This window comes from Triturus cristatus, chromosome 12 (genome assembly GCF_964204655.1).
Source record: "Triturus cristatus chromosome 12, aTriCri1.1, whole genome shotgun sequence".
NCBI lineage: Eukaryota > Metazoa > Chordata > Amphibia > Caudata > Salamandridae > Triturus > Triturus cristatus.
Window position 1 is genome coordinate 577,782,835 of NC_140595.1, and position 21,104 is coordinate 577,803,938.

At 47.3% G+C, this 21,104-nt stretch overlaps 1 protein-coding gene across 1 annotated transcript in view; it reads left to right on the top strand.

Annotated features, from left to right (window-relative positions):
• LOC146776290 (neural-cadherin-like) overlaps positions 1 to 21,104 on the top strand; it is a 567,428-nt gene that overhangs the window by 415,778 nt on the left and 130,546 nt on the right. The gene's annotated exons all lie outside the window — the stretch shown is intronic.

A 21,104-nucleotide genomic window follows, 5' to 3' on the forward strand; every position in this document is an offset into this window, starting at 1 on the left:
TTTCTTCTAAACTCATATGTATGTATTTTATTGGTATTTATATAGTTCAAACCTATGGAGGGCAGTTTATCAATAAGAGATTAAGAGAAATGCAAGATCTCATACCTCTAGTAAACATTTTTTACACATTGTTCACATTACAAAAATATGTTACAACATCAGCTTCTCTATCACTGTGCATACTAATGTATACAGTTGTATACAAAGGATCATTATAAAGTTAACTACTTTGGAATGGAAATGTTGAGTTACCTCACACTAAAACAACCGCCCTATGGAATACGAGGTGACTGCATTACGGTATATCAATATCTCTCTCTTCCATTTGGCTTTTTATGTTTGCGTACAATTTTGTGATGCCTCTTGGATCTGGGTAATTATCATCCTGTTAAAAAACTTGATAAAGTAGTTTCTCAACAGATGCCTCAATGTGGCATCATCCAGACCTTGCATCTGGCTCTGAACCTATAGGAGTATGTGCATCTCTAGGGCCTGTTCATGCAGGGCTGTAAACGCAAGCAGGATGTTTCTGATTTCAATTAGGAAATATTTGGAAATAGCATGAAACAAATAATAACAGTTTATAGATCAAGGTTTGGCAAGGGCTGGAAATGGAAGACCTTTGATGCATAAGCTGTTTGTTATTGTTTCATGTGCTGCCACGATATTTCCTAATTGTATTCACATGAGCACAACCTAGTAGTAAAAGCTTGAATAAAAAGTTGATCCATCTCTTCTTTCAGTAGCCTGGATAAGTCATTTTGGTAGCAGAGTCTCAGTGAAATGCTGTACATGCCCACCATGCATGCAGCTCTGTAAATCGGTATAGGATTGGAGGTCAGATCAGGGTCACACAGTTTCTCCATGGAAACTTCAACTTAGGTGGGCTACATTCCTAGAGAACAATAACAGTTGGTAGTGGTAGAAAAGATGGGTGAAAAGGGCTGACGGTAGAAGGATTCCAGCCTGCTTGCATTGGAGTATGTTACAACCGCCTCTAAGAACTTGGAGCAATTTCCACCTTGGAGATGGCTGTATGAGTAGTTAAAATGAGCCTCAAATGGTGCATTGCATTTCTTTCCACAGAGGCATTGAGTAAGTGGCTAACAATATCTCAAAGCACATGAAGAAATGTATAGGCATAAAATCCCCTTTCAGACCTCACCATCCAATACTTGGGAGATTACAAAGGCTCTCATACATAGAAGCCTACCGAGGATTGAAGTCATCTTGAAAGGGTAGAGAATGCTTTACAATCTATTTTTCTTTACAGGGAATTTTCCTTACTAAGGCTTGCTTCATTGAGCAGGTAATCAAGTTTGTAGCGGCAAAGTGTGAGGCGGTGTCAGCAGGGATCTGACTGTGGAACAGAGCACGCCAAGGTGGATGAGTTTGTGTGGACTCCCTGTGATGGAGGGCTACTGGAATTCCAGCAAAGCACAGTACACTCTTAGATTAAGATGGAAACACAGATCAAAGATTTAGGGCCTGATTATGATGGCGGACGGACTTAAGTCCGTCCGCCATCATCCCAGGGATTGGGACCGGCTGCCTATATGGCTGTGTCTCCTGCATCGTCTCACCTCCGCTCCTCTTCCAGGAAGCACCCAGACTCCCCTAAGCCAATCACCATGACAGCAGCATCATGATTGGTCTGAGCGCTGTGGTGCGGCGCTCAGAGTGGGACTTACAGCCATTACATGTTCTCCACCCAGGCTGTGCATTACAGCCCAGTGTAGAACATGTTGAGTGCGCATGTCTGTTTGGCCGGCCCAAGACAGCTGCCCAAACAATCATGCTCACTTAAGTGCACATACCATTCCTCCTACTGCTGGCTGTGATAACAGCCAAGCCCCGCCTCAAACTGGCTTTAGCAAGGAAAAATAAAATGATAAAAAGGCGAGTTATTTCATTTTATTTTTTACACTGCTGAAAAGCAGTGGGGAGACGTTCCTCCGCGTTAGCAGAGGAGCCGCCGCTGGTTGAGTTGAGTTCCCGTAATGGCAAAGCGGTTTTCTGAGCTGAAGCATAGGCGATCTCTCAATCAGTTATTTGCCCAGTAGCCAGACTAAGGAGAACTTACAAAAAGACTCTTCATCTTCAGAATCAAAGAATTCAATTTCCTGAGAGCGAGGTTTACAAAATAGCTGTATATGTCTTGACAGTGGACCCAGACGCAGCTTAACCAAGTGATCCAATACTGTCTAACAGAGAGAAAACCAGGAATAAAGGCCATATTCCAAGGATACAATTAGTGGCCTACTGCGGGTGGCAGTGAAATCCTTTGATTGAACTAATACACGTACCAGGTCTCCTGGGTTTGCGGCTGGTTATTCAGTAGCTGACAAAGGTGACATAACAGCTTAACAGACCATACCTTTGGAGAAAACATGGCCACAAAATGCTTGCTGAAGCAAGAGCCTATGAAATCAACACCTTGGACGTCAATGAGGTTGCATGTCTTCAGGTTCAGGGGGAATCCCTTTCTCCATCAGAATCTAGAAAGCCATGCAAGCATCCACAGCATTCTCTTCCCTACAGGAAGAGTGAATCATCCAAGTAATAGTGGCAGCAAGCTCCTAGACTGTGGAGAAACAGTACCAAAGGAGCAAACATCTTCATGAAGCTCTGTGGTAGATTTCAAACCTAAGTCACACAACCTCAAAATGAAAATGAAAGCCAAGGTATGCAAACTTAAAGAAGCATTTGTTTCAGCTTTCTCTGGCTTTGTGCTGGTACGCAGCCTCAAGTGCTACTACATATAATACCTTCACTAAATGACGACGTAGGTTATCCTCTTAAGAGTCCATTTGGAAATGTACTGCTCTTACAAACACATTTACCCTTTTTAGATTTTATTCATCAGAAGCCTTCTGGTGACTTTTTGACTGTGTTGTAGCACAGTTCCATACACTCCTTCACTTAGGGATCTTAAAAAATGACCTTCAATTTATGTTAACATTTTTTATTGTTGCTTTAAAAAATAGTAAAAATCAATAGCATAAGCGAGATGGTGCCTATGTGCACTCCTAATATAGCAAATGCAACTTTTAAATAGATACTAACTCCCCACCCTCCCCCGTCCTCCCCCTTGGGCACTCAACAAATGATCAAGATCATTAATGATGACAACATGCATACAGGAGATTATGAAGCTGGGGCCCTCCTGGTGGTGTAGATGCTTGTTCAGTTAAATGGAGCAATCTGAGATACCTAGGACAGGTCAGTCCCGTAAACTTGTGAGAAAACAGTGAAATGAAGGGCCTTCAAATTTCTCTGTAAGAATTACCTTGTGTAGTTAATTTCAAAGTGAGCTTCTCCATCCCCAGTAGATGCCACATGCGGTGAAGCCAACACTGGCGAATAGACACCCTATCAGTTCCTCAATTTGCCAAAATCATCTGATGTGCCGTCCCCAATGACACACACATTTGTCGACCCCAGCAAGATTTAAGTGAAAATGTAAGTGAATTGGGGAGACCCAGAATAATGCATGTTAGAAATCTAGGCAATTGATGCAATTGAGTTTGCAAATACGTATTAATGTCATTTAAAATATTGCTCCAAAATTGGGCTAGCTGGGGACAGTCCCAAAGAATATGCAAGAGGGTGCCACATTCTGCACTATGCACCTGGTTTCCTCTATGCAGGCGGACAAGGATCAGATACTAATAGGTGACAATTTAAAAGGTGGTTTCCCTGCTAGCAGTGGTGCGGACTGTATGCCCCACTCTGTAGTGTATATCCTGCCAATCCTTGGGAGACAGCTGTCTACCTAGTTCCGATTCCCACCTGACCTGCGCTGCAGTCTTCGACTCTGGGCTTGGTAGAGTAATATAGCGTACAGTTCCATAATTAAATGTTTATCTGTATCGTTGGTGAGAACCCACTTTTCATACCTTGTTAGCTGCCTGCGCAGCCTCCCTCACCGTAGGATGCACAAGCCAATGCCTTATCTGGAGATAGTGAAATCTCTCGGTCAAAAGATATTGGACCCTCGACCTCAAAGAACAGTGCAATCGAGCAGCTACCCACCTCCCCCCATACCCTGAAGGCCACTCGATTGAGGCCGGGCAAAAAAATCTGGGTTGCCTACTATGTGGGTAAGGGGAGATGGAAAAGACAAGAGGCCCTACCGGCCCACCTGGCTATCCCACACCTTCAACACTGATCTAGGTATTGGAGACATATAAACAATTGGTGCACAGTGAATACGGGGCAAGAACTGAATCCTCCACATTGGGGTGCCTGCTACTGCTCGGTCCATAAATTCTCAGATTCTGTCTGAGAACATTCATCCAAATATTGAAGTTCCGTTGCATAGCAGTAGTGAAGCAACCTCGGAATGCCTAATCCGCCACCCTCTGGGGACACCCACTCAACTCCTGTAGCATATGGGGCTGTCTATCAGCCCAGACAAAACGTTGTAGAGCTGTCTGCAAAGATTGTATCCACCCGCAGTTGAAGAGTCTGAAAATGAAAGAGAATTCTCGCAAGCACTACCATCTTTAATGCCGCAATTTGGCCCAGTAGAGAGAGAGGATACAGCCGCCAGTGGGCCAGGACAGCTCATATTCGCCTATTAATAGTGCGATAGTTAACCATCCTAATTTCCTCTATTGTAGACGCTAACTGTACGCCAAGATAGGTAATGGAGCCAGGTGTTCATGATATTGAGTGGCTCTCTATAGGCTATAGAGTCAGGTGTCACAGAAAAGTTCCTATTCTATGATTTATTTCGATTAATATGAAAACCTGAAGCTTCACCAAATTTCCTCAGTTCCTCTAAAAAAGGTGAAAGTGCCTCTCTGAGGCTATCAATGGCTACAAGGACGTCATCCGCGTATAATGTAATGACTTGTTCCTCACCCCCAAAACACACTTCTGTGATGCCAGGGTGATTCCTAACCCTTTTGGCAAAAGGCTCCATATAGAGTGTGAACAGCAGGGGTGATAAGGGACACCCCTGATGTGTACCCCCCCGAATAGTAAAGGGCCGAGCTTCTCCCATTAACTCCTACTGAGGCGTGTGGCTCCCCGTAGTTGCTCAACACTCTAGCCCTAAACCTTTCTCCAAAGCCAAAATGTGTTAAAAGATCTGTCAGATATAGCCAGTAAACATGGTCAAATGCCTTCTCTGCATCGAGAGAGAAGAGCATAACTTTTCTCTGGGATGGATGGGCCTTTTCTATGAGATGTAAGACTCTTTTCGTATTGTCCGCACATTGTCACTGGGGGATAAAACCATCCTGGTCTGGAGCCACTAATCCAGGCATCAACGGGTAAAGACAAGCCGCTAAGATACTCATGAAAAGCTTAGCATTGACGTTAAGCAAGGAAATTGGTGTGTATGACCCACAGTGTCTTGTGTCTTTGCCAGGCTTAGCGATAACTAAGATCAAGGTGTCTAACATCGAAGGTTGGATTGTGGCAGGGCCCTTAAATGTATCAAAGACCCTTGTGAGGAGAGAAGCCAACAGATCACTAAAAGTTCTATAAAATAGCACCTGGAAGCCATCCAGGCCTGGGGATTTAAGGAGCTTCTATCTTGAAATGGCAACTATAACCTCTTCTATATGAATTGGTTGTTCAAGTCCTGGGGCATGGTCCATTGTCAGGCGGGTAATGTTCGCATGCTCCAAAAATGTGCAAAGTTCTCCATCTGTAGGTCCTGCGCCGTATAAAGATCGGCGTAAAATTCCCTTAAACAAGAGGCAATTGGCCCGTCTTCCTCGATAAGACCCCCCTTCTTTCAAAACAAAGATGAAACACCAGTTGCGTGGCGCTGGTATTCAAGTTTCTTAGCAAACAACCTTCCTTATTTATTCCCTTCAATATAGACGGTATATTTAAGGTGAAACATAGAGTATTCTGCCTTATCAAGATCAAGACTCGCTAGCTGTTTCTGTGCGGCTTCCAATTGGCCACATATTCTAGGGACCACTGTACTATGGTGAATGCGTTCTAACTCTTTTATTTGTCCTTGAGGTTGTGTTAATTTTTTTTCCCTGCAGTTTGTCTGCTGCTGATATAGCAATAAACTCGCCTCTGAGGACCACTTTTAATGCATCCCAGACCGTTGCGACTGGGACCTCAGGGCCATTGTTAACTCAGTGGCCGTGCCGAGCCATCAATACCAAGCACCCTTAAGTCCAGGGAAACCCTGGAGTGGTCCGAAAGTGACCTTGGTTCAATTTCTAATGACGTAACCGCTGCCTGAACCTCGTAAGAGCCCAAGAAATAATCCAATAAAGCATAAGATTTACGTGCATGGGAATAAAAGGTATAATCCCTTGTGCCCAGGTGACAGTTCCTCCACAGATCCATCAGACCTCTCTCTCTTAATCAGAGCTCCCTCCTATCAGATTGCTCCGGCCCCTCCTTCTGTAGAAGGAAAACGGTCCTTGTCGTTAATTAAAGACCAAGTTAAAATCACCACCAACCAAAACCCATCGATCTTGCGCTGTCGTGTCTGCCATAGCTCTGCAAATAAACTGCTCCTGCCTCTTATTAGGGGCATACTAAGAGCCCAGAACAATAGTGTGTAATCCCATAAGTATCCAGTAGACAAGGCGTGGCCTCTGGTTCCGCAACCTTAGAGCCTATCCTACCTTTAAAAGAGTTTGAAACCAATATTGTAGGTGCCGCTCGTAGCCTTGGAGGATTGGACTGAGCTGTAGCTGATCGGGGCTAACAAATCCTGCAGTGTAAGCGGAGTGATTTTTATTCGGCAAAACTTTGTTCGGGACTGCGAGGTCCAGCGGGCCTTGCGCAAGAGCAATTGCCAGCAGCTGGGGGCCTCTTCCTGACCCCTCCCCCCCATGGATTATAACGCCTCGCGGCCCCCGCTTCGCAGGAGCCGCTCGGAACCTTGGAGGATTGGACTGAGCTGTAGCTGATCGGGGCTAACGAATCCTGCAGTGTCAGAGGAGTGATTTTTATTCGGCAAAACTTTGTTCGGGACTGCGAGGTCCAGCGGGCCTTGCGCAACAGCAATTGCCAGCAGCTGGGGGCCTCTTACCGATCCCCTCCCCCTGACTATTTTAAACACGCCCAGTATTTCGCGAGCGGGCCGAAGACCGGGGCGAAGCCCGGGCAAAGGGCGGGCCCGTTTAAGCCCGTTCAAGCACGGGCAAGACCGGACCGGGCCCCCCCTCTTGAACTACGCTTAGCGCACAGGTTGAGGAACGTGGCAATGTCATCAAGGGACATGCGAAGCAAAACTACGCCATTACTCCCTATGGTAGCAGGAACTTTGGATGGCTTCCTCATTAGGGCTAATTCTGTGGTCAATAATGAGCTAAATATTTTAGAAAAACGCCTCTCAGAGGGGATCGAAAGTACTAGAAGATCCTCTTTGGGTTTACTTGCATCTGCTAGATCCCCTGATAATTTGGATGATTCACATACTGCCCTTATGGATAGTATTGACCAAACGATTGAATCTGTCTTGCAAGAGCTTAGGACTAGCACATCCTCACGCCGAGATTTGCTCCAGCCTATTCCCGAGTGTGTATCTGCCCTTACACTGGAAGCAGGCTCTGACGTGGGGAGTGATTTCAAGTCATCTTGTGCACGAGGGTCTCGGGAGGGTGCCGTCCCTAAAAGGAAAGGCGTGAGGAAGTTCAAGGGGGCAAAAAAGGCTAAAATAGATTGCCCTCCTGATGATCTAGTGACCACGTCACTTATAGCGGATACACGGCTAACTGTTAGTCCTAACGTAACACCTATCTCAATTATCCCCGTACAAACCCTGCCGCAATCGCAGCCTCCTTCTTCTATCTCTGGAAAGGGGTTTGGAGGAGGGGGACTATTTAATAAATTACATAACTAATGTTTTGAAGGGATTCTTTGCCCCCCTGATGACTAGATTCAATATTATTGATGCTAGGCTAAAAGATATAGAAGCGGCTACCGGGGCAATCGAGAATTGTATGAGGACCAATGATATGATCCAAAGTGTGGGTCCAATGAATATGGTTGATCCCCTGTTGGTTACTTCTACTAATTCTGCTGGTTTGACAAAACCTGTAACAGCAACCCAATTGATCCCAACAGGAATACCCCTACCTTTTTCCAATCTCCCACTTCCCACCACCGCTACGTTGCCACTCCCACAGGGTCAAACATCTCCCCCTGTAAGGAATTCCAACCTGTTAGCTAAATCAAATTTAACCACATCAGGGAAGACTTCCAATGAGATTGGTGCCCGTATTAACCAAGATTTGGGGAGTTTAAGATGGAAAAACATAGTGAATCTTCCCCCAGAGGCAGCACCCTATGTAATAATTCTAAGTGCTGTCCCAGAACTTACTAATTCTGTCTCAGAAACCTGTGACTCTCTAAAGAATAAAGTGATCAGTTGGTTGAATATCCATAGGCCCCTCCCCCCAAACATGAGAGGCGATGTTTTGATGGTCAGGAGGGTTACCTGGCTGGGAAACACTATGAAGAAAATCAAGGGCGACTGCATTTTGGTGAATTTTAGAAACCCTCAGATTGTCTCACACATTTGTAATTGGATGGGTAATACGGGAGGTACATCTATTCAACCCCTCCCATTGTCCTTTTTCTATCCACCACAAAATATTCACACCACCCTAGGGAATGTTGAAGAATGGACAAGGGTGGGATCCAGCTCTCAAGGCAGAAGGCACAGGCACATTCGTTATGATGCGCCTACTCTAGGTGACTACTCTTGTACCAATAGGTACAGCTGCCTTGAGGAGGTTGACTGACTGTGTCGGGAGAATGGTATTCGGGGGGACGAAGGTGGGTCTCCTCATTCTGCACACCCGCAGCCGGTGTTTCCTGCTTCTGATAGTGGGCATTCAATACGAATGGTGAATCTAAGCAATGAAGATTTATGTAAAAATCCCTCTGCTACTTCTTATGGCCCATCTTCATTAAAAATTCTTTCCTGGAATATAGCTGGTCTTTCCAATAAGCTCACTTGTCCTGAATGGGGCTCATTTATAGACCTTCATGATATATGCTGTTTCCAGGAAACATGGGCAAGGGAAGAGCAATTTCGTTTGGGGTTTGCCTCATTCTCAGTTCCGGCCAGGTGGGGAGGTAGGGGCCGACCGTCAGGGGGTCTAACAATCTGGGTTGCTACCCATTCGGGTTGCAGTGCCAGTGTTTTGGACACAGGGTCTGATGACGTTCAGTGTGTGTTTCTGGACTGGCGGACTGGTTTTAGATTAGCTGTGATTAATGTTTATTCCAGACCTATGAGCTTCTCCGCCGAGTCAAGGGTCATCGATGAGCTATCTATTGTTCTGACTAAGATTCCTGAGGGTACTATGTTTGTCGTGGGAGGAGATTTTAATTCTCACTTTGAACCACTTGAGGGTTTGCTGGATGCCATAAATCAGGAGGAGGATGATATATGGAAAATCCCACCTGTGGTAGGTCCAACGGTAAGGTCTTGGGCTCCTCTGGCTGTTCAAATTACATCCCTGACGTTGGCTTACTCGATTAGGGCATGTAATGGTCGAGCAAAATCTGATAACCCCTCTAGGCCTACTTTTAATAAGCCAGGGAGGGAGGCTCGACTTGATTATATCTTTGTCCAATGTAAGGAGTGGAATAGAGTCCTAGATTTTAGGGTGGTATCTAGGGGAGAGAGCGACCATAATCCCCTGATCCTGGATTTTTCCTTACCAGCCCTGCGTAAGGGTGAATCTTCATTGCAATCTGATACATCCAATAGGGCTATTCTGTCTAACAACAGACGCAGGGTAAGATGGGATAAACTGGCTAATAACCCAGAGGAATTATCTGAAGTATACGCTAGGGTTAGTCCAGTATTGGATGACGTGGCCGCTCTTATTGAGCAACAACCTTTGTTTGATTTTTATGAAAAACTGGGCGAACTCAATAAGGCATTATTCCTTAGCCTAATAGATATTTTAAATCCCCCAGCCCCTCGCGGGAAAAGGGCACGAAGAAAGCATCCCTGGTATAATAGGGCATGCAGATTGGCGAAGAGTGAACTGTTGGATGCATTAAAAGACAATGTAAACAGGGATGTCATCCAACACAGGAGACGAGTATATCGACGGCTAATCCATCATGCCAAGTTGGAGTGGGGGAATGAGAATTGGGCTAGGTTAACAACTGCCCTAGCGGGTAGGGACGCAAGGACGTTTTGGCAGATTGTGACCACTGGTTCAGTTGAACCTGATCCAGCAGTGAACCCGAACATTGCTGCAGAAGTATGGGAAGACCATTTCAGCACCCTGTATAAGGGGGACTATCCCTGCATGGAGGTCCCATCGGGTGAATTGTTGACGAGTGACACTGTTGGTACAGCGGTGATTAGTTTTACCCTGGGTAAGGTTCGGGCTGCCATATCTATGCTCCCTGCGGGCAAAGCTCCAGGGTTGGATAGGGTTCCTGGAGACCTTTATAAACATGAACCTAGAGTCTGGGCGCCCTATCTTTTAACAATATTCAATGCAATCTCTGGGGGTATTCCGGTCCCTTCCACTTGGCTGGGAGCAGAGGTAGTCCCTATCTTTAAGAAGGGGTCGCCTCTGCTCCCAGTCAACTATAGGCCAATTAGCCTAATAGATGTAGCCCAGAAACTTTTGCAAGGCTGATCCTAGATCGCCTCTTGGACTGGATGGAGGAATCTGAGATTTTGAGCCAGTATCAGGCAGGTTTTAGAAAGAGTGTATCGACTATTGATCAGATTTTTAGATTGAGTATGCTCTTCTGGAAGACGGCTAAGGTTGAGGGCGGTTCCCTATACACTGTCTTTGTAGACCTGCGTGCGGCCTTTGACTTGGTCCCACGCAGGAAACTTTGGATTGTGTTACGGGACTTAGGAATCCCAGCCCCCCTTCTGGATATTATAATACGACTCCACACTCAAAATTTTGCGAGGGTCAGGTGTGGGAGAGAAGGTAATTTGTCATCTAGTTTCCCCGTTGATAGGGGGGTTAGGCAGGGTTGTGTCTTGGCGCCAACCCTGTTCTGCCTCTACGTAAATGGAGTCATCTCCCATCTGAATGTTGTCCCCAACAGAGACGCACCAAAGCTTGGTGGTATAGGGATATCAGCGATTATGTTCGCTGATGACACCTTGTTACTCGCTAAGACACCAATGGGTATCCAGCGAGTTTTGGATGGTTTTGTCTCTTTCTGTCATGATCAGGGCCTGGAAATAAATTCGGCCAAAACTAAGTTCATGATTTTTAATCCTCCAAAGATATCTCGCCTAAATCAGGTTATAGATGGTATTAGCCTGGAAAGAGTTCAGACGTTCGAGTATTTGGGATTGATCCTAAATGAAAATCTGGCCTGGGCTCAACATCAGACCAAATCCCAATTAAAGCTAACTCAAAAGGCGGGGGGGGATTATCAAATTATGGAATAAATCCATGATAAAACCCATTGGACTGCCACTCGAAATCTATAAAATGCAGGCACGTGGGGCAGTAACCTACGGCGGTGAATTATGGGGACATAACTGTGCCCCTGCAATTATTGCCACGGAAAATAAGTTTCTCAGGAACTTACTTTCCCTACCTACTAACTCACCTCTTCTTCCTCTCAGGCTTGACTTGGGAATAAGATCATTAAAGGAGGAATTAGGCCTAAAGCCCTAACCTTTTGGAGGCGTCTTTGGGTAACCCCTGAACTCTATACTTATAGGCAAGAATTTACGGAATTACTAAAATACCCAAATATACGGAAACTTCCATGGCTAAAATATAGAAAGGATGAATTTGAGAGGTTGGGTTGTTCTGTTTTGTGGACAAATCCGGAAGAGGCCTGTAGAAATATATCCCGCAAAGACCTGGTCACCATCTATTATGATTGTAACCTGTCTGCTTGTTTATTGAGTGACAAAATGAGGTCATTGTCGAGTATGTTCTTAACAATGAAAGACTATTATAAGATGTAGACTGTTCTGGATGATATTAATCCCACCGGTCTTAGAAAATTATAACTCCTTACCAATTAGAGCCCTTACTAGTAAATGGCACCCACCAACTAGCAAAAATTGTCCTGCTTGTACTGAGGAGTTGGAGAATGATATTCATGTTATGTTTTTTTGCCCTTCGTATATGAAGCCTAGGAAAAAGTGGATCATTCCCATTTACAGAAACTGGGGGTTTAGGCAGCATTTGCATGCCTATCGAATATTAAAATCTGACTTATCCCCATCAACTATCTTTGCTGTAAGTAAATTCTTAGCTGCTAAGTGGAACATTAAAAGAAGCCTCGTGGCAAAATGAGACTTTGTTCACTATACATGAGTCTTCTAATGGTGAGCGAGACTCCTTGTTGATACCTTGTAAAGGCAATGAAGATGTTTTTTATGATTGAATCCCTATTGGAAAATGTATTTTTACTTTAGAAACTTATATTATATTGTGTAATGATCTGTTTTATACTGTACTGTGATCTCTTTTATAACGTTTCTAAAGTCGAAATAAAGATAATGAAATGAAATGAATATTGTAACCCCAGCCGACTTACTTGCCATGGAAGAAAAATACTGGTGTGGAAAGTTCCTGGTTTTAAGCGGGTGCCAGTCCCTCGCTAGTAAATGCATTTCTTGAAGAAAGCAGATATCTGCTTTCGTCTGTTCTAGGTTAGTGAGAATGGCCCACCTTTTGACGGAGTTGTTAAGCCCCTTAATATTAAGAATGACTACTCTTAGAGCATCCCGAGGCATATCAATGGCCTAGACTTGTCATGCAAAATCTAGTCATCCCACATCCCATACCCGCTCCGCTCGAAATGCTCATATGAGTGACCCACCTGGCTAAAGATGTCATCAGTACAGAGTAACAATGTCACCTTTGTGAGTGCCCTTACAACAAGAACCACCCTCCCTCCCTTAAAAAAAACATGAGCAGGACTAAAGACAGTGTCCCTGGAAAACAACAGCCACCAACCATCAGCGACATTCCAGTGGAAAAAAGGTGTAGAGGCTCCATGGTGGCCATTTATCTGAACAGCGATTCCCCCCCAGTCCCAGCCCAACCCCAGATTGCAAAGAGAATATTGCTGATTACCAGCCCTGGCATCATCATGAGGGATCCTGAGTAGACAGCTTCTCCATTAGTTTCTACAGTACTGCCCATCTCTCTCGTGCAATTGTAGCAGAATCAGGATTGGAGACGGCAGAGCATAATGCAGTCCTCCGCCACAGATGGTACGGAATGCTTTTGTTTCAAAGGAAGGACGTCACTGGTCTGAATTCTTGGATTTTCTGGAGTGTCATTGCAGATATATCTTGAAATAAATGCAATGCCTGACCTTGAAACTACACCGCTGAGAGTCTCTAGATTGCGTAGTATCGTTTCCTTGAGGGAGCAGTAGTGCACACAAGCCAGAATGCCAATGGGGCGAGAATCTCCAGACTGGGGAAGGCCCACTCGATGGACTCTGTCTAGGCACAAGTACTTGGCCTGCTGATTCTGCAAAATTTGGGCAAAGAGAGCCATTAAATAGCTTCTAATATTGTCCCTCTCTGCCCCTGCGGGAGCACCCCAAATTCTAATGTTATTTCTCAGGGATCTATTTTCGAAATCCTTGGTATGCGCCTGAAGATTGAGCTGCTGGTCAGTGAGGCGTATAATTTCTTGCTGTAAATGTTCTATTTCCTCCTCTCTAGTAGCCTCATGTTGCTCCAGTGTGCCAATTCTATCCCCAATATCATTGACCTCTTTCCTCCCGAGCCAGGTCTCTCTTGATCTCCTGAATGTCATCCCGCAAGGAAGAAAATTGAGTCTCCAAATAAGAGTGAGGGACTGGGGCTTCAACATCTCCCATCTATGAAGACGCAGCCTGGCCGGATACAGCTGATTTGTCTCCCAGCGGGAGGTGGGCGACTTGCCGAACATATCTTTTAGAGCATTTTTTATTGTGTGCCAATGTCATCCTTGGGGTGGGGGGGCTCTTAAAATGCCAGAAGAGGTGTGAGTAATAGTGGGGTGGTTCCTCGTGGGGGTGAATAGCTACCTCAGACAAGTCACAAAGGAGGCTGCAATGAGAGGAACAACATTCATCTCTGGCAACTTCTCCGGCAGCTCTTCAGCAAGCTCCCGGGTCTGCCCAGATGGACAGCTCTCTGTACATTCCCTCTCTGCAGTCCTCGAGAAGGCAAACCTTCTCCAGGATTCAGCGTCTAGCCCAAGATACAGACAGGCCAGAGGAGAGTGCCCCACCACTCTCTCACCTTCTGGGAGGTGCTCAAGCAGTCCACTCCAGGGCCTGAAAGCTGCCCTGCCGGTGGAGCATCTACAACAATACGCTCCATTAAGGGAAAAAATTGTCCGCACTGGAGGGGCCGGTGGCCACTCTCTCTTAGCGCCCAGCCCTGTGCCACCACAGGCTCCCAGGACACACACAGCCTCCAACATTCCATTAACGCCCCGGCCGCAGATAGACCTGGGGCCCTGGCACAAGGTATGACGTCCGGCAAAGGGCTGGTCCGCTCAGACCTCAAGCTCACTTGAGCCCTGGTGCATCTCCTGGATCCACCGCTTCTATCTCAATCTCGCAGCCGGGCCTCTTCTCCGTCCACCTGTCTCAGAAGCCGCACCTCACTCACCGGCCATCAGGAAGGGGAGCCTGCAGCTCCACAAGCATTCCCTTCAGACTCACGCCTGCACCCCGTCCGGGCTCCCAACACTTCAAAAGTCCAGAGGTGCCACAACGCTTGGCCACATCCGCTAGTGAGGCTCCAACCAGTGGAGCTCCTCTCCTCATCCCCGCTGGTGCAATAATACCTCCCGGGACAATCCTGTGTCCTCTGGCCCCTCCATCAGCCCAGGGTCCTCAGAAGGTTCCTCCCAGCACTGCCTGGACAAATGCAGCGCCGATCCTAGGGGCAGCGGGACCGAGTCAGAGCCCCGCTCAAGGTCCACAGGCCGCAGGTCCTCTTTGTTATTGAGGCTGGAAACACAACTGCTCCTCTGTCACCTTTTGATGTTGGGAGGCCGTGAGGACCCTTCAGACTTTTGACAGGGCTGTAACAAGCAAAGGAGGGTTTACTGTGCTAGGCCGAGGTCGGGCCGGAGGTAGAGCGAGACTCGTCTTACTCAGACACCATGATGGCTCCGCCACCCAAAAAATTACCTTTTTAATGAGATTTTATGACCCTGGCTACCGGGCCGTTTGTACAAGTTGGTTGGATGGCCAAGGCTCAGGAAGAAGCCTTTATATTGCAGCTTAATGAAAAACTTAATTTTGAAACTATTTCAAACTATTTGAAACAACCACCAGTCTAATTTGGAGATTTATCAGGTTTTTAAAAAACAATTGATTTTGCCCCCTACTTGGATTGATGTAGACAAACTACTGCACACCCATGAGCATATCATAGTGGACTTTACCCACCTGGTGCATGGGCAGACTGGAAGTAGGAGAAAGCTGAAATAGGTGTTCATGTGTGCTGGGATGGAAATTGGCAGGTGGTAAATATAATGTTTCTCAGAGTATCACATTACAAAAGCTACAAATCCTCATGTCCTTGTTTCCTATAGTTAATGGATAAGATAATCAATCTATCCATCATTCTTTGGCAAGGCCAGGGTGAAGAAGATAACAGATCAGAGTATGATTAGCCAGGAAATGTATTTCTCAACTTCCCTGTCTCATCTGGGGGATTTTGCTAGTTTTGGAATGTAGCCTGGTTATTCCTTCATATTAGCAGCCAAGGACCAATCCATGGCACTAGAATCTCACCAGCGTCTCTAGTGCAAGGCCATAGGGGGTCAGTGCCACAGATCATTTGTCCTAACCGAGCCCCCCACATACCCCTCAACTTTAACTGTTGAATGTGCCACGAGGTGACACATAAAGAGACACTGTTACTTCCCACACACATCAATTTGTCCAGCTACCTTTCACTTCAAAGCTGTTGCACCCTTCCCAACCTGAGAAGTACTCCAATCTCAAGACCTAATCTCCCTAACTGACTCAGTCCCTGACCTTTGTAGGTTTGAAAAAGATATGGAAATATATACTCTAAAAAAATTGGTAGATTAGAAGACATGTAGAGGACCGTTATTATGATTATGCTTGCATGTATTCATAAAATATTTCATGTGACTTCTTTTTACCAACTCATGTTTGAGTATTCCTATTTCAAGCTCTGAGTTTTGTGAAGGACATCTCATAGACATTCCAGATCTTGATTAGAAATTGCCCTGCTCAATGACCCCATCTGTCTATCTGATACTGATGTCTTCTGAATACCAACAGTCTGGGAGAGGTGAGCATATCTTAAACAATGGAATGTCTCCAACCAAATCAGGCAACATGAATGTAAAACCAGTGTTTAAATATATTTAAACATAAGTATGTGTGTTCGAGGTATGCGTGCTGTAGATACACATGCTTTGCATAAGTCTGCCATCTAGTGTTCGGCTTGGATGATTACAAAATGTTTTTGTTCCAAGAAGTTTTCTTCGAGTCACAAGGCTGTGTGACTTCTCCTCTTGTTAATACTGCGCATGGCCATCGTCGCCATCTTCAGATTATTTTTTTTCGCCAACAGATTTCCATGTAATCTCTGGCACTCAGGTCCGAGACTCCTTTGGGCTCCCTTCTGTTCTCTAGTAGATACTCAACGGTATTGTCTTGATTGTGTAGTTTCATTGCATCAGAGCAATCACCCTTCTACGTAGCGGGTCTCCGGCTCGCTTCCTTGGCCAGCGTGCCATGTCCGTCCGGGCCTCCTTTTCTCCACTCCCACTGTCCTTCAGGGAATAACTTGCTAATGGAATGAACTCTGTTCCCCTTCTGTCCAATTGTCATTCAAAATATCCCTATACTGACCAACACTCCGTTTGCAACCTATGCCTCTCGCCTGATTATCGAGAGGAAAGCCATGAAGACTGTAAGTCTTTTAGATCAAAAAAGACTCTTCGCGATAGACGTGCTCGACATTAAAAAATGAAGCATAGGCAAGCGTACGATGCACCAGACGTCTTCGGTTGACAACAGGAGGAAGATGAGGAATCTTTGGCAGCACAGGTAGAATTACTATGTGGCAAATTTCTAATTATGTAAAAAACACTGCGACAGCACAAACACATAATTCCAGTGGCTCTTAGTGTATCTGACTTAACAGCACTGCAGGACAAACACCACTGCTATGCACACCGCCACTGGGTATTGTTATTAAAGCAGGGCGGGGGGGGGGGCGGGGGGGGGGGTAGGGTTATGCTGAGGAATGGCGAGAAGGAGAATGCATTGTGTTTCTAAGTAGCTCTGAAACTGCTGCTATTTTGCATAATAGTGGAGTGATCTGCACAGGTACTATTTAAGTGGCGTACTCAGTTTAAATGGTGAAACGTTAGGATGGCAGCAGTACCTGCAGTTCATTCTGCTCTTCACAGGACCACTGTTACAGGACCAGCACCAGACTTGACTAAGCACTGTGGAGGCCCATGATTAGTGGGTGGAACTAGTTGCCAGGCAACAGCAAGGCACTTTTAACCACCATATTACCAGCATTTGTTTCTCAAGAGGTTTTATCTACATTTCAAAAAAGGAGTAAGCCTCACAAAGCAAGTATTCAGCCTCGGAGAGCCCGTGCACTGCAGTTAAAAAATGCTTATTTGTGCAATCACGATATGCTACATCCATTCTAAAACACACTCTTCTGGCAAGAAAGCAAAGTGCCAAACTGGCAATTCGAAAACTCCTAGTGCAGTGCTTTCAACAGGGCTGAAATACTGACTAACTGTGAGTGCGCAATCCCCAAAGCAGGAATGTCACACTGCCCTTGAGTTGTTTTTCTTTTCCCCTGGGAACTGCGCAGGCTGGGATTGACTGACAGCCTACTGCCATGCCCCCATTGGTTCTATTGGGAAATGTGAGCAGCTTCAAACCCACCCATTGCTTCCCTCGTTGTGCCACCACCCAAGCTATCGCTAGTGTGCAGAACAGTTTCATTTTTTTTTTCTGTAGTTCATTTCTTGATATTATGTATTGTCTTCCCAGAGAGTCTTAAATAAACCGAGTTTTGCGGGTTCATTTTGAGTAAATAGGAGCCGAGTGATCCTGTTGGAGGACAGTGTGCTGAGAGGAGGAGCGTGTGAGACCACCAGCAGCTGCTGTCCTCACACCGGAGATCGAAGATCAGCGTGGGTGTAAGCTTGTCTCCTATTGTTTCATATTAAAAATATATAATTTAATAAACAAAAAAACACGCATCTAGAAAAGGGAGAGGAGGAAGTAGGTGGGAGGTTGGGGACACGGACACCGGGAGGGGGCAGGAGCAAAGGCACATGGACAACGTGTAGTGCTCGTGATAGGAGCGTATTATATATATGCGTAAAAGAAACAAGTGCGGCCGAGGGCAACCAAGAAGTGGTGCGGTGCCATTCAAAGCAAAAAAAGAGTGCGCTGGACAAATGATAAATTAATTAAAGTGTAAAGGCACTTGTAACAGGGGCAGTACCCACTAAAGAGAAAACACACCCAACGGTGGAACAAAGAGTAGCGTTTAACCAATGGAAGGAAACCAATTTGGAAAAGGCACAGGAAGTAACAAATGGGAAGCGTGGGCATGGGTTATCCACTCAGATGGGTTATAGTATGCTTCACAGAGCAGCGCATGTGCGCTGCCTCATACTCGACCTAAAAACAGCTATCTTTACAAGAAGCTCTAGACATTCCTCTACAGCCACCAAAGAAGAAAATTAAGGATTCTACCACTAGTCCATTACACATCCCTATTCCAGCTTCACCAAACTCACAAACACCCCCCCACCAACCACTCCACCACCTCACTCACCACAACTATCTGAGGCGGGTGACATGTCTCCTCGCTCACCCATTGTAGTGGATGATGAGGATATACCACAAAACATACATCATGGGAATGCTTCAGGATGACTATGATATAGAACCACAAGGGGATACAGACCCTTAGCTCCATCCCTCATGACCATCATGACCTGATGATGCTTCTGCATATCAGGATTCAATTGCAAGGGCAGCAACTTTCCATCGGGTACCCTTATATAAAGACACAATAGAGGAGGATTTTCTTTTTGCAACCTTACCTAATGCATGGAGGGGGGCCAATAACTACCACTCCTTAAGGGCATGATACGTCACGCAGACGACATTTTTAAAGACACAGTCAAAGCAAGACTTTTAACACCCCGCAGTGACAAAAATTACACTGCAGTACCATCAGATCCTGTGTATGTTAGAGGTCAATTAGGGGTGTGGCTAAGCAAGCCACGATGGCGGCTGTGCATCGCTGAGGCTCCGCGATCGGGCGCCTCTCGGCTGAGCTACAGAGCGTCACAGCGGGTGCTCGGTGGCTCAAAACGCGCCGGACAGTGCCTGGAAGGTGGCGAGATGCGGCGGGAGGCTCGATGATGACCGGAGCCTCAGGAATGTGGATTTCTCCGGAAGTACTGGACGCCGCCGTAGCCCGGGACACAAAATGGCGCCGAGACTCCCGTGAGTGAGACGGGGAAGGCGCTGGGGGGAGACGCTGGGGATAGCGGTGCACCGTGCTGTCCCTGCATCGCTGCCTGCCTAGGAAGGGCCGTGAACGGACCGGGGGCCACTGAGGCGGGCTGCCTCGAGTGGGGGGGACATCGCCGCCCCGGGCGGACCCGCCATTCCAAGCGCAGAGAACCTGTTTCGCACCGGAAGAGGATCTAGACACCACCGATGACGGCCCCAGGTACACCTGCTCCTGGGGGGGCCATGAAGAGGCGCTGGGTCTCGGCGAGCACAATGCGACCTGGGGGTGTTTTGGCCCTCCGCGACCTGGGGGTGTTTTGGCCCTCCCTCGTGCGGCCTGCCTGACCTTAAAATGGCCGCCAAGCAGACACCGGGCCCTTCCCCACACCACCGGTAAGGCCTCTAAACCTGGGGCAGTTACAGAGACGACCTCCTTGGCGGTGTCCGGGGGGGTTGAAGCGCTCCAGCCTGTCCCGCTCGCTGACTATCTGCAGAGAACTGCCAGAGGGCTCCCTGGTGCCTCCGGGGGGCCGTAGTGGTTGAAGAGTGCCGGAGTGAAGGGTCACATCGGCGCGAGGTGATAACGCACCCCTCAATCTGAAGGGGACGCCCCGGACACCAGGCGCAGGGGACGCACAGCGGACTCTGGGGAGACGAGACGCACACCAGCGCTTCCCCACCACACACGACCAGGCCTAGTCGTCTACACCCAAACTGACCCGGACGGCCACAGAGGGGATCACAGTCGCACTCGGTGGAACGCGGCCCCCGGACTTCGCGGGCACTGCAAGAGAGTTCCCGCCCGCGGCGTCGGAGGCGGACGGGGGCTCGGAGTGGGGGCTCCGTGACCGGAGGTGCAGTGCAGGTGGCTCCTGGGACCTGACGTCGGAGGCTTTGTGCCCTGCCTGCGGAGGGGGACCCAGAATATTGGCCCGGGCTGCTGCCCCCCGACGCTGCTCTCTCGTTGCCCTCTACCACCGCGCCCCTTGCGGACACCTGGCGCCACCGTGGGCTCCTGAGACCTGACCGATGGCACCGGCCCGCTCACCGCGCGTGACGTCAAGATGGGGAAATCAAGACCTGCGCAACACCACACGGTCCCGGAGACAGCCCCGAAGAACATGCCGAAGGCCTCGACCTGGACCCCCGGCACAGCACCCCTGACAGACCTATCAATATCGGATAAGCTGGATAAGGTCCTGGCCGCCATCGAGTTGTCCCGTCTATCTATGGAAGAGCACCTCGGGACCCTGGCGACAGATGTCAACCTTCTCCGGGATGACCACCGAAAATTAGCTGACCGGGTACGCACGGAAGAGCGGACTTTGGGGGAAATACAACCAATGCTGAAAGACCACCAGGCAACGCTCCAGGGAGTCCTCAACCGTCTAACCGCACTGGAGGAACGCGCAAACGATTTGGAAGGGCGCTCAAGACGCTGCAACATCCGAATGCTGGGACTACCGGAGGGCATCGAGAAAGGAAATCCTATAGACTATATGGACACTTGGCTGAAGTCTTTCACTCCGTCCACAGATCGCACAGCCTTTTTCTCTATAGAGCGGGCTCACAGAGTACCGCCCCAGAGACCCCCGCCTGGCGCGACACCCCGGCCGCTCCTAGCTAAGTTCTTACACTTT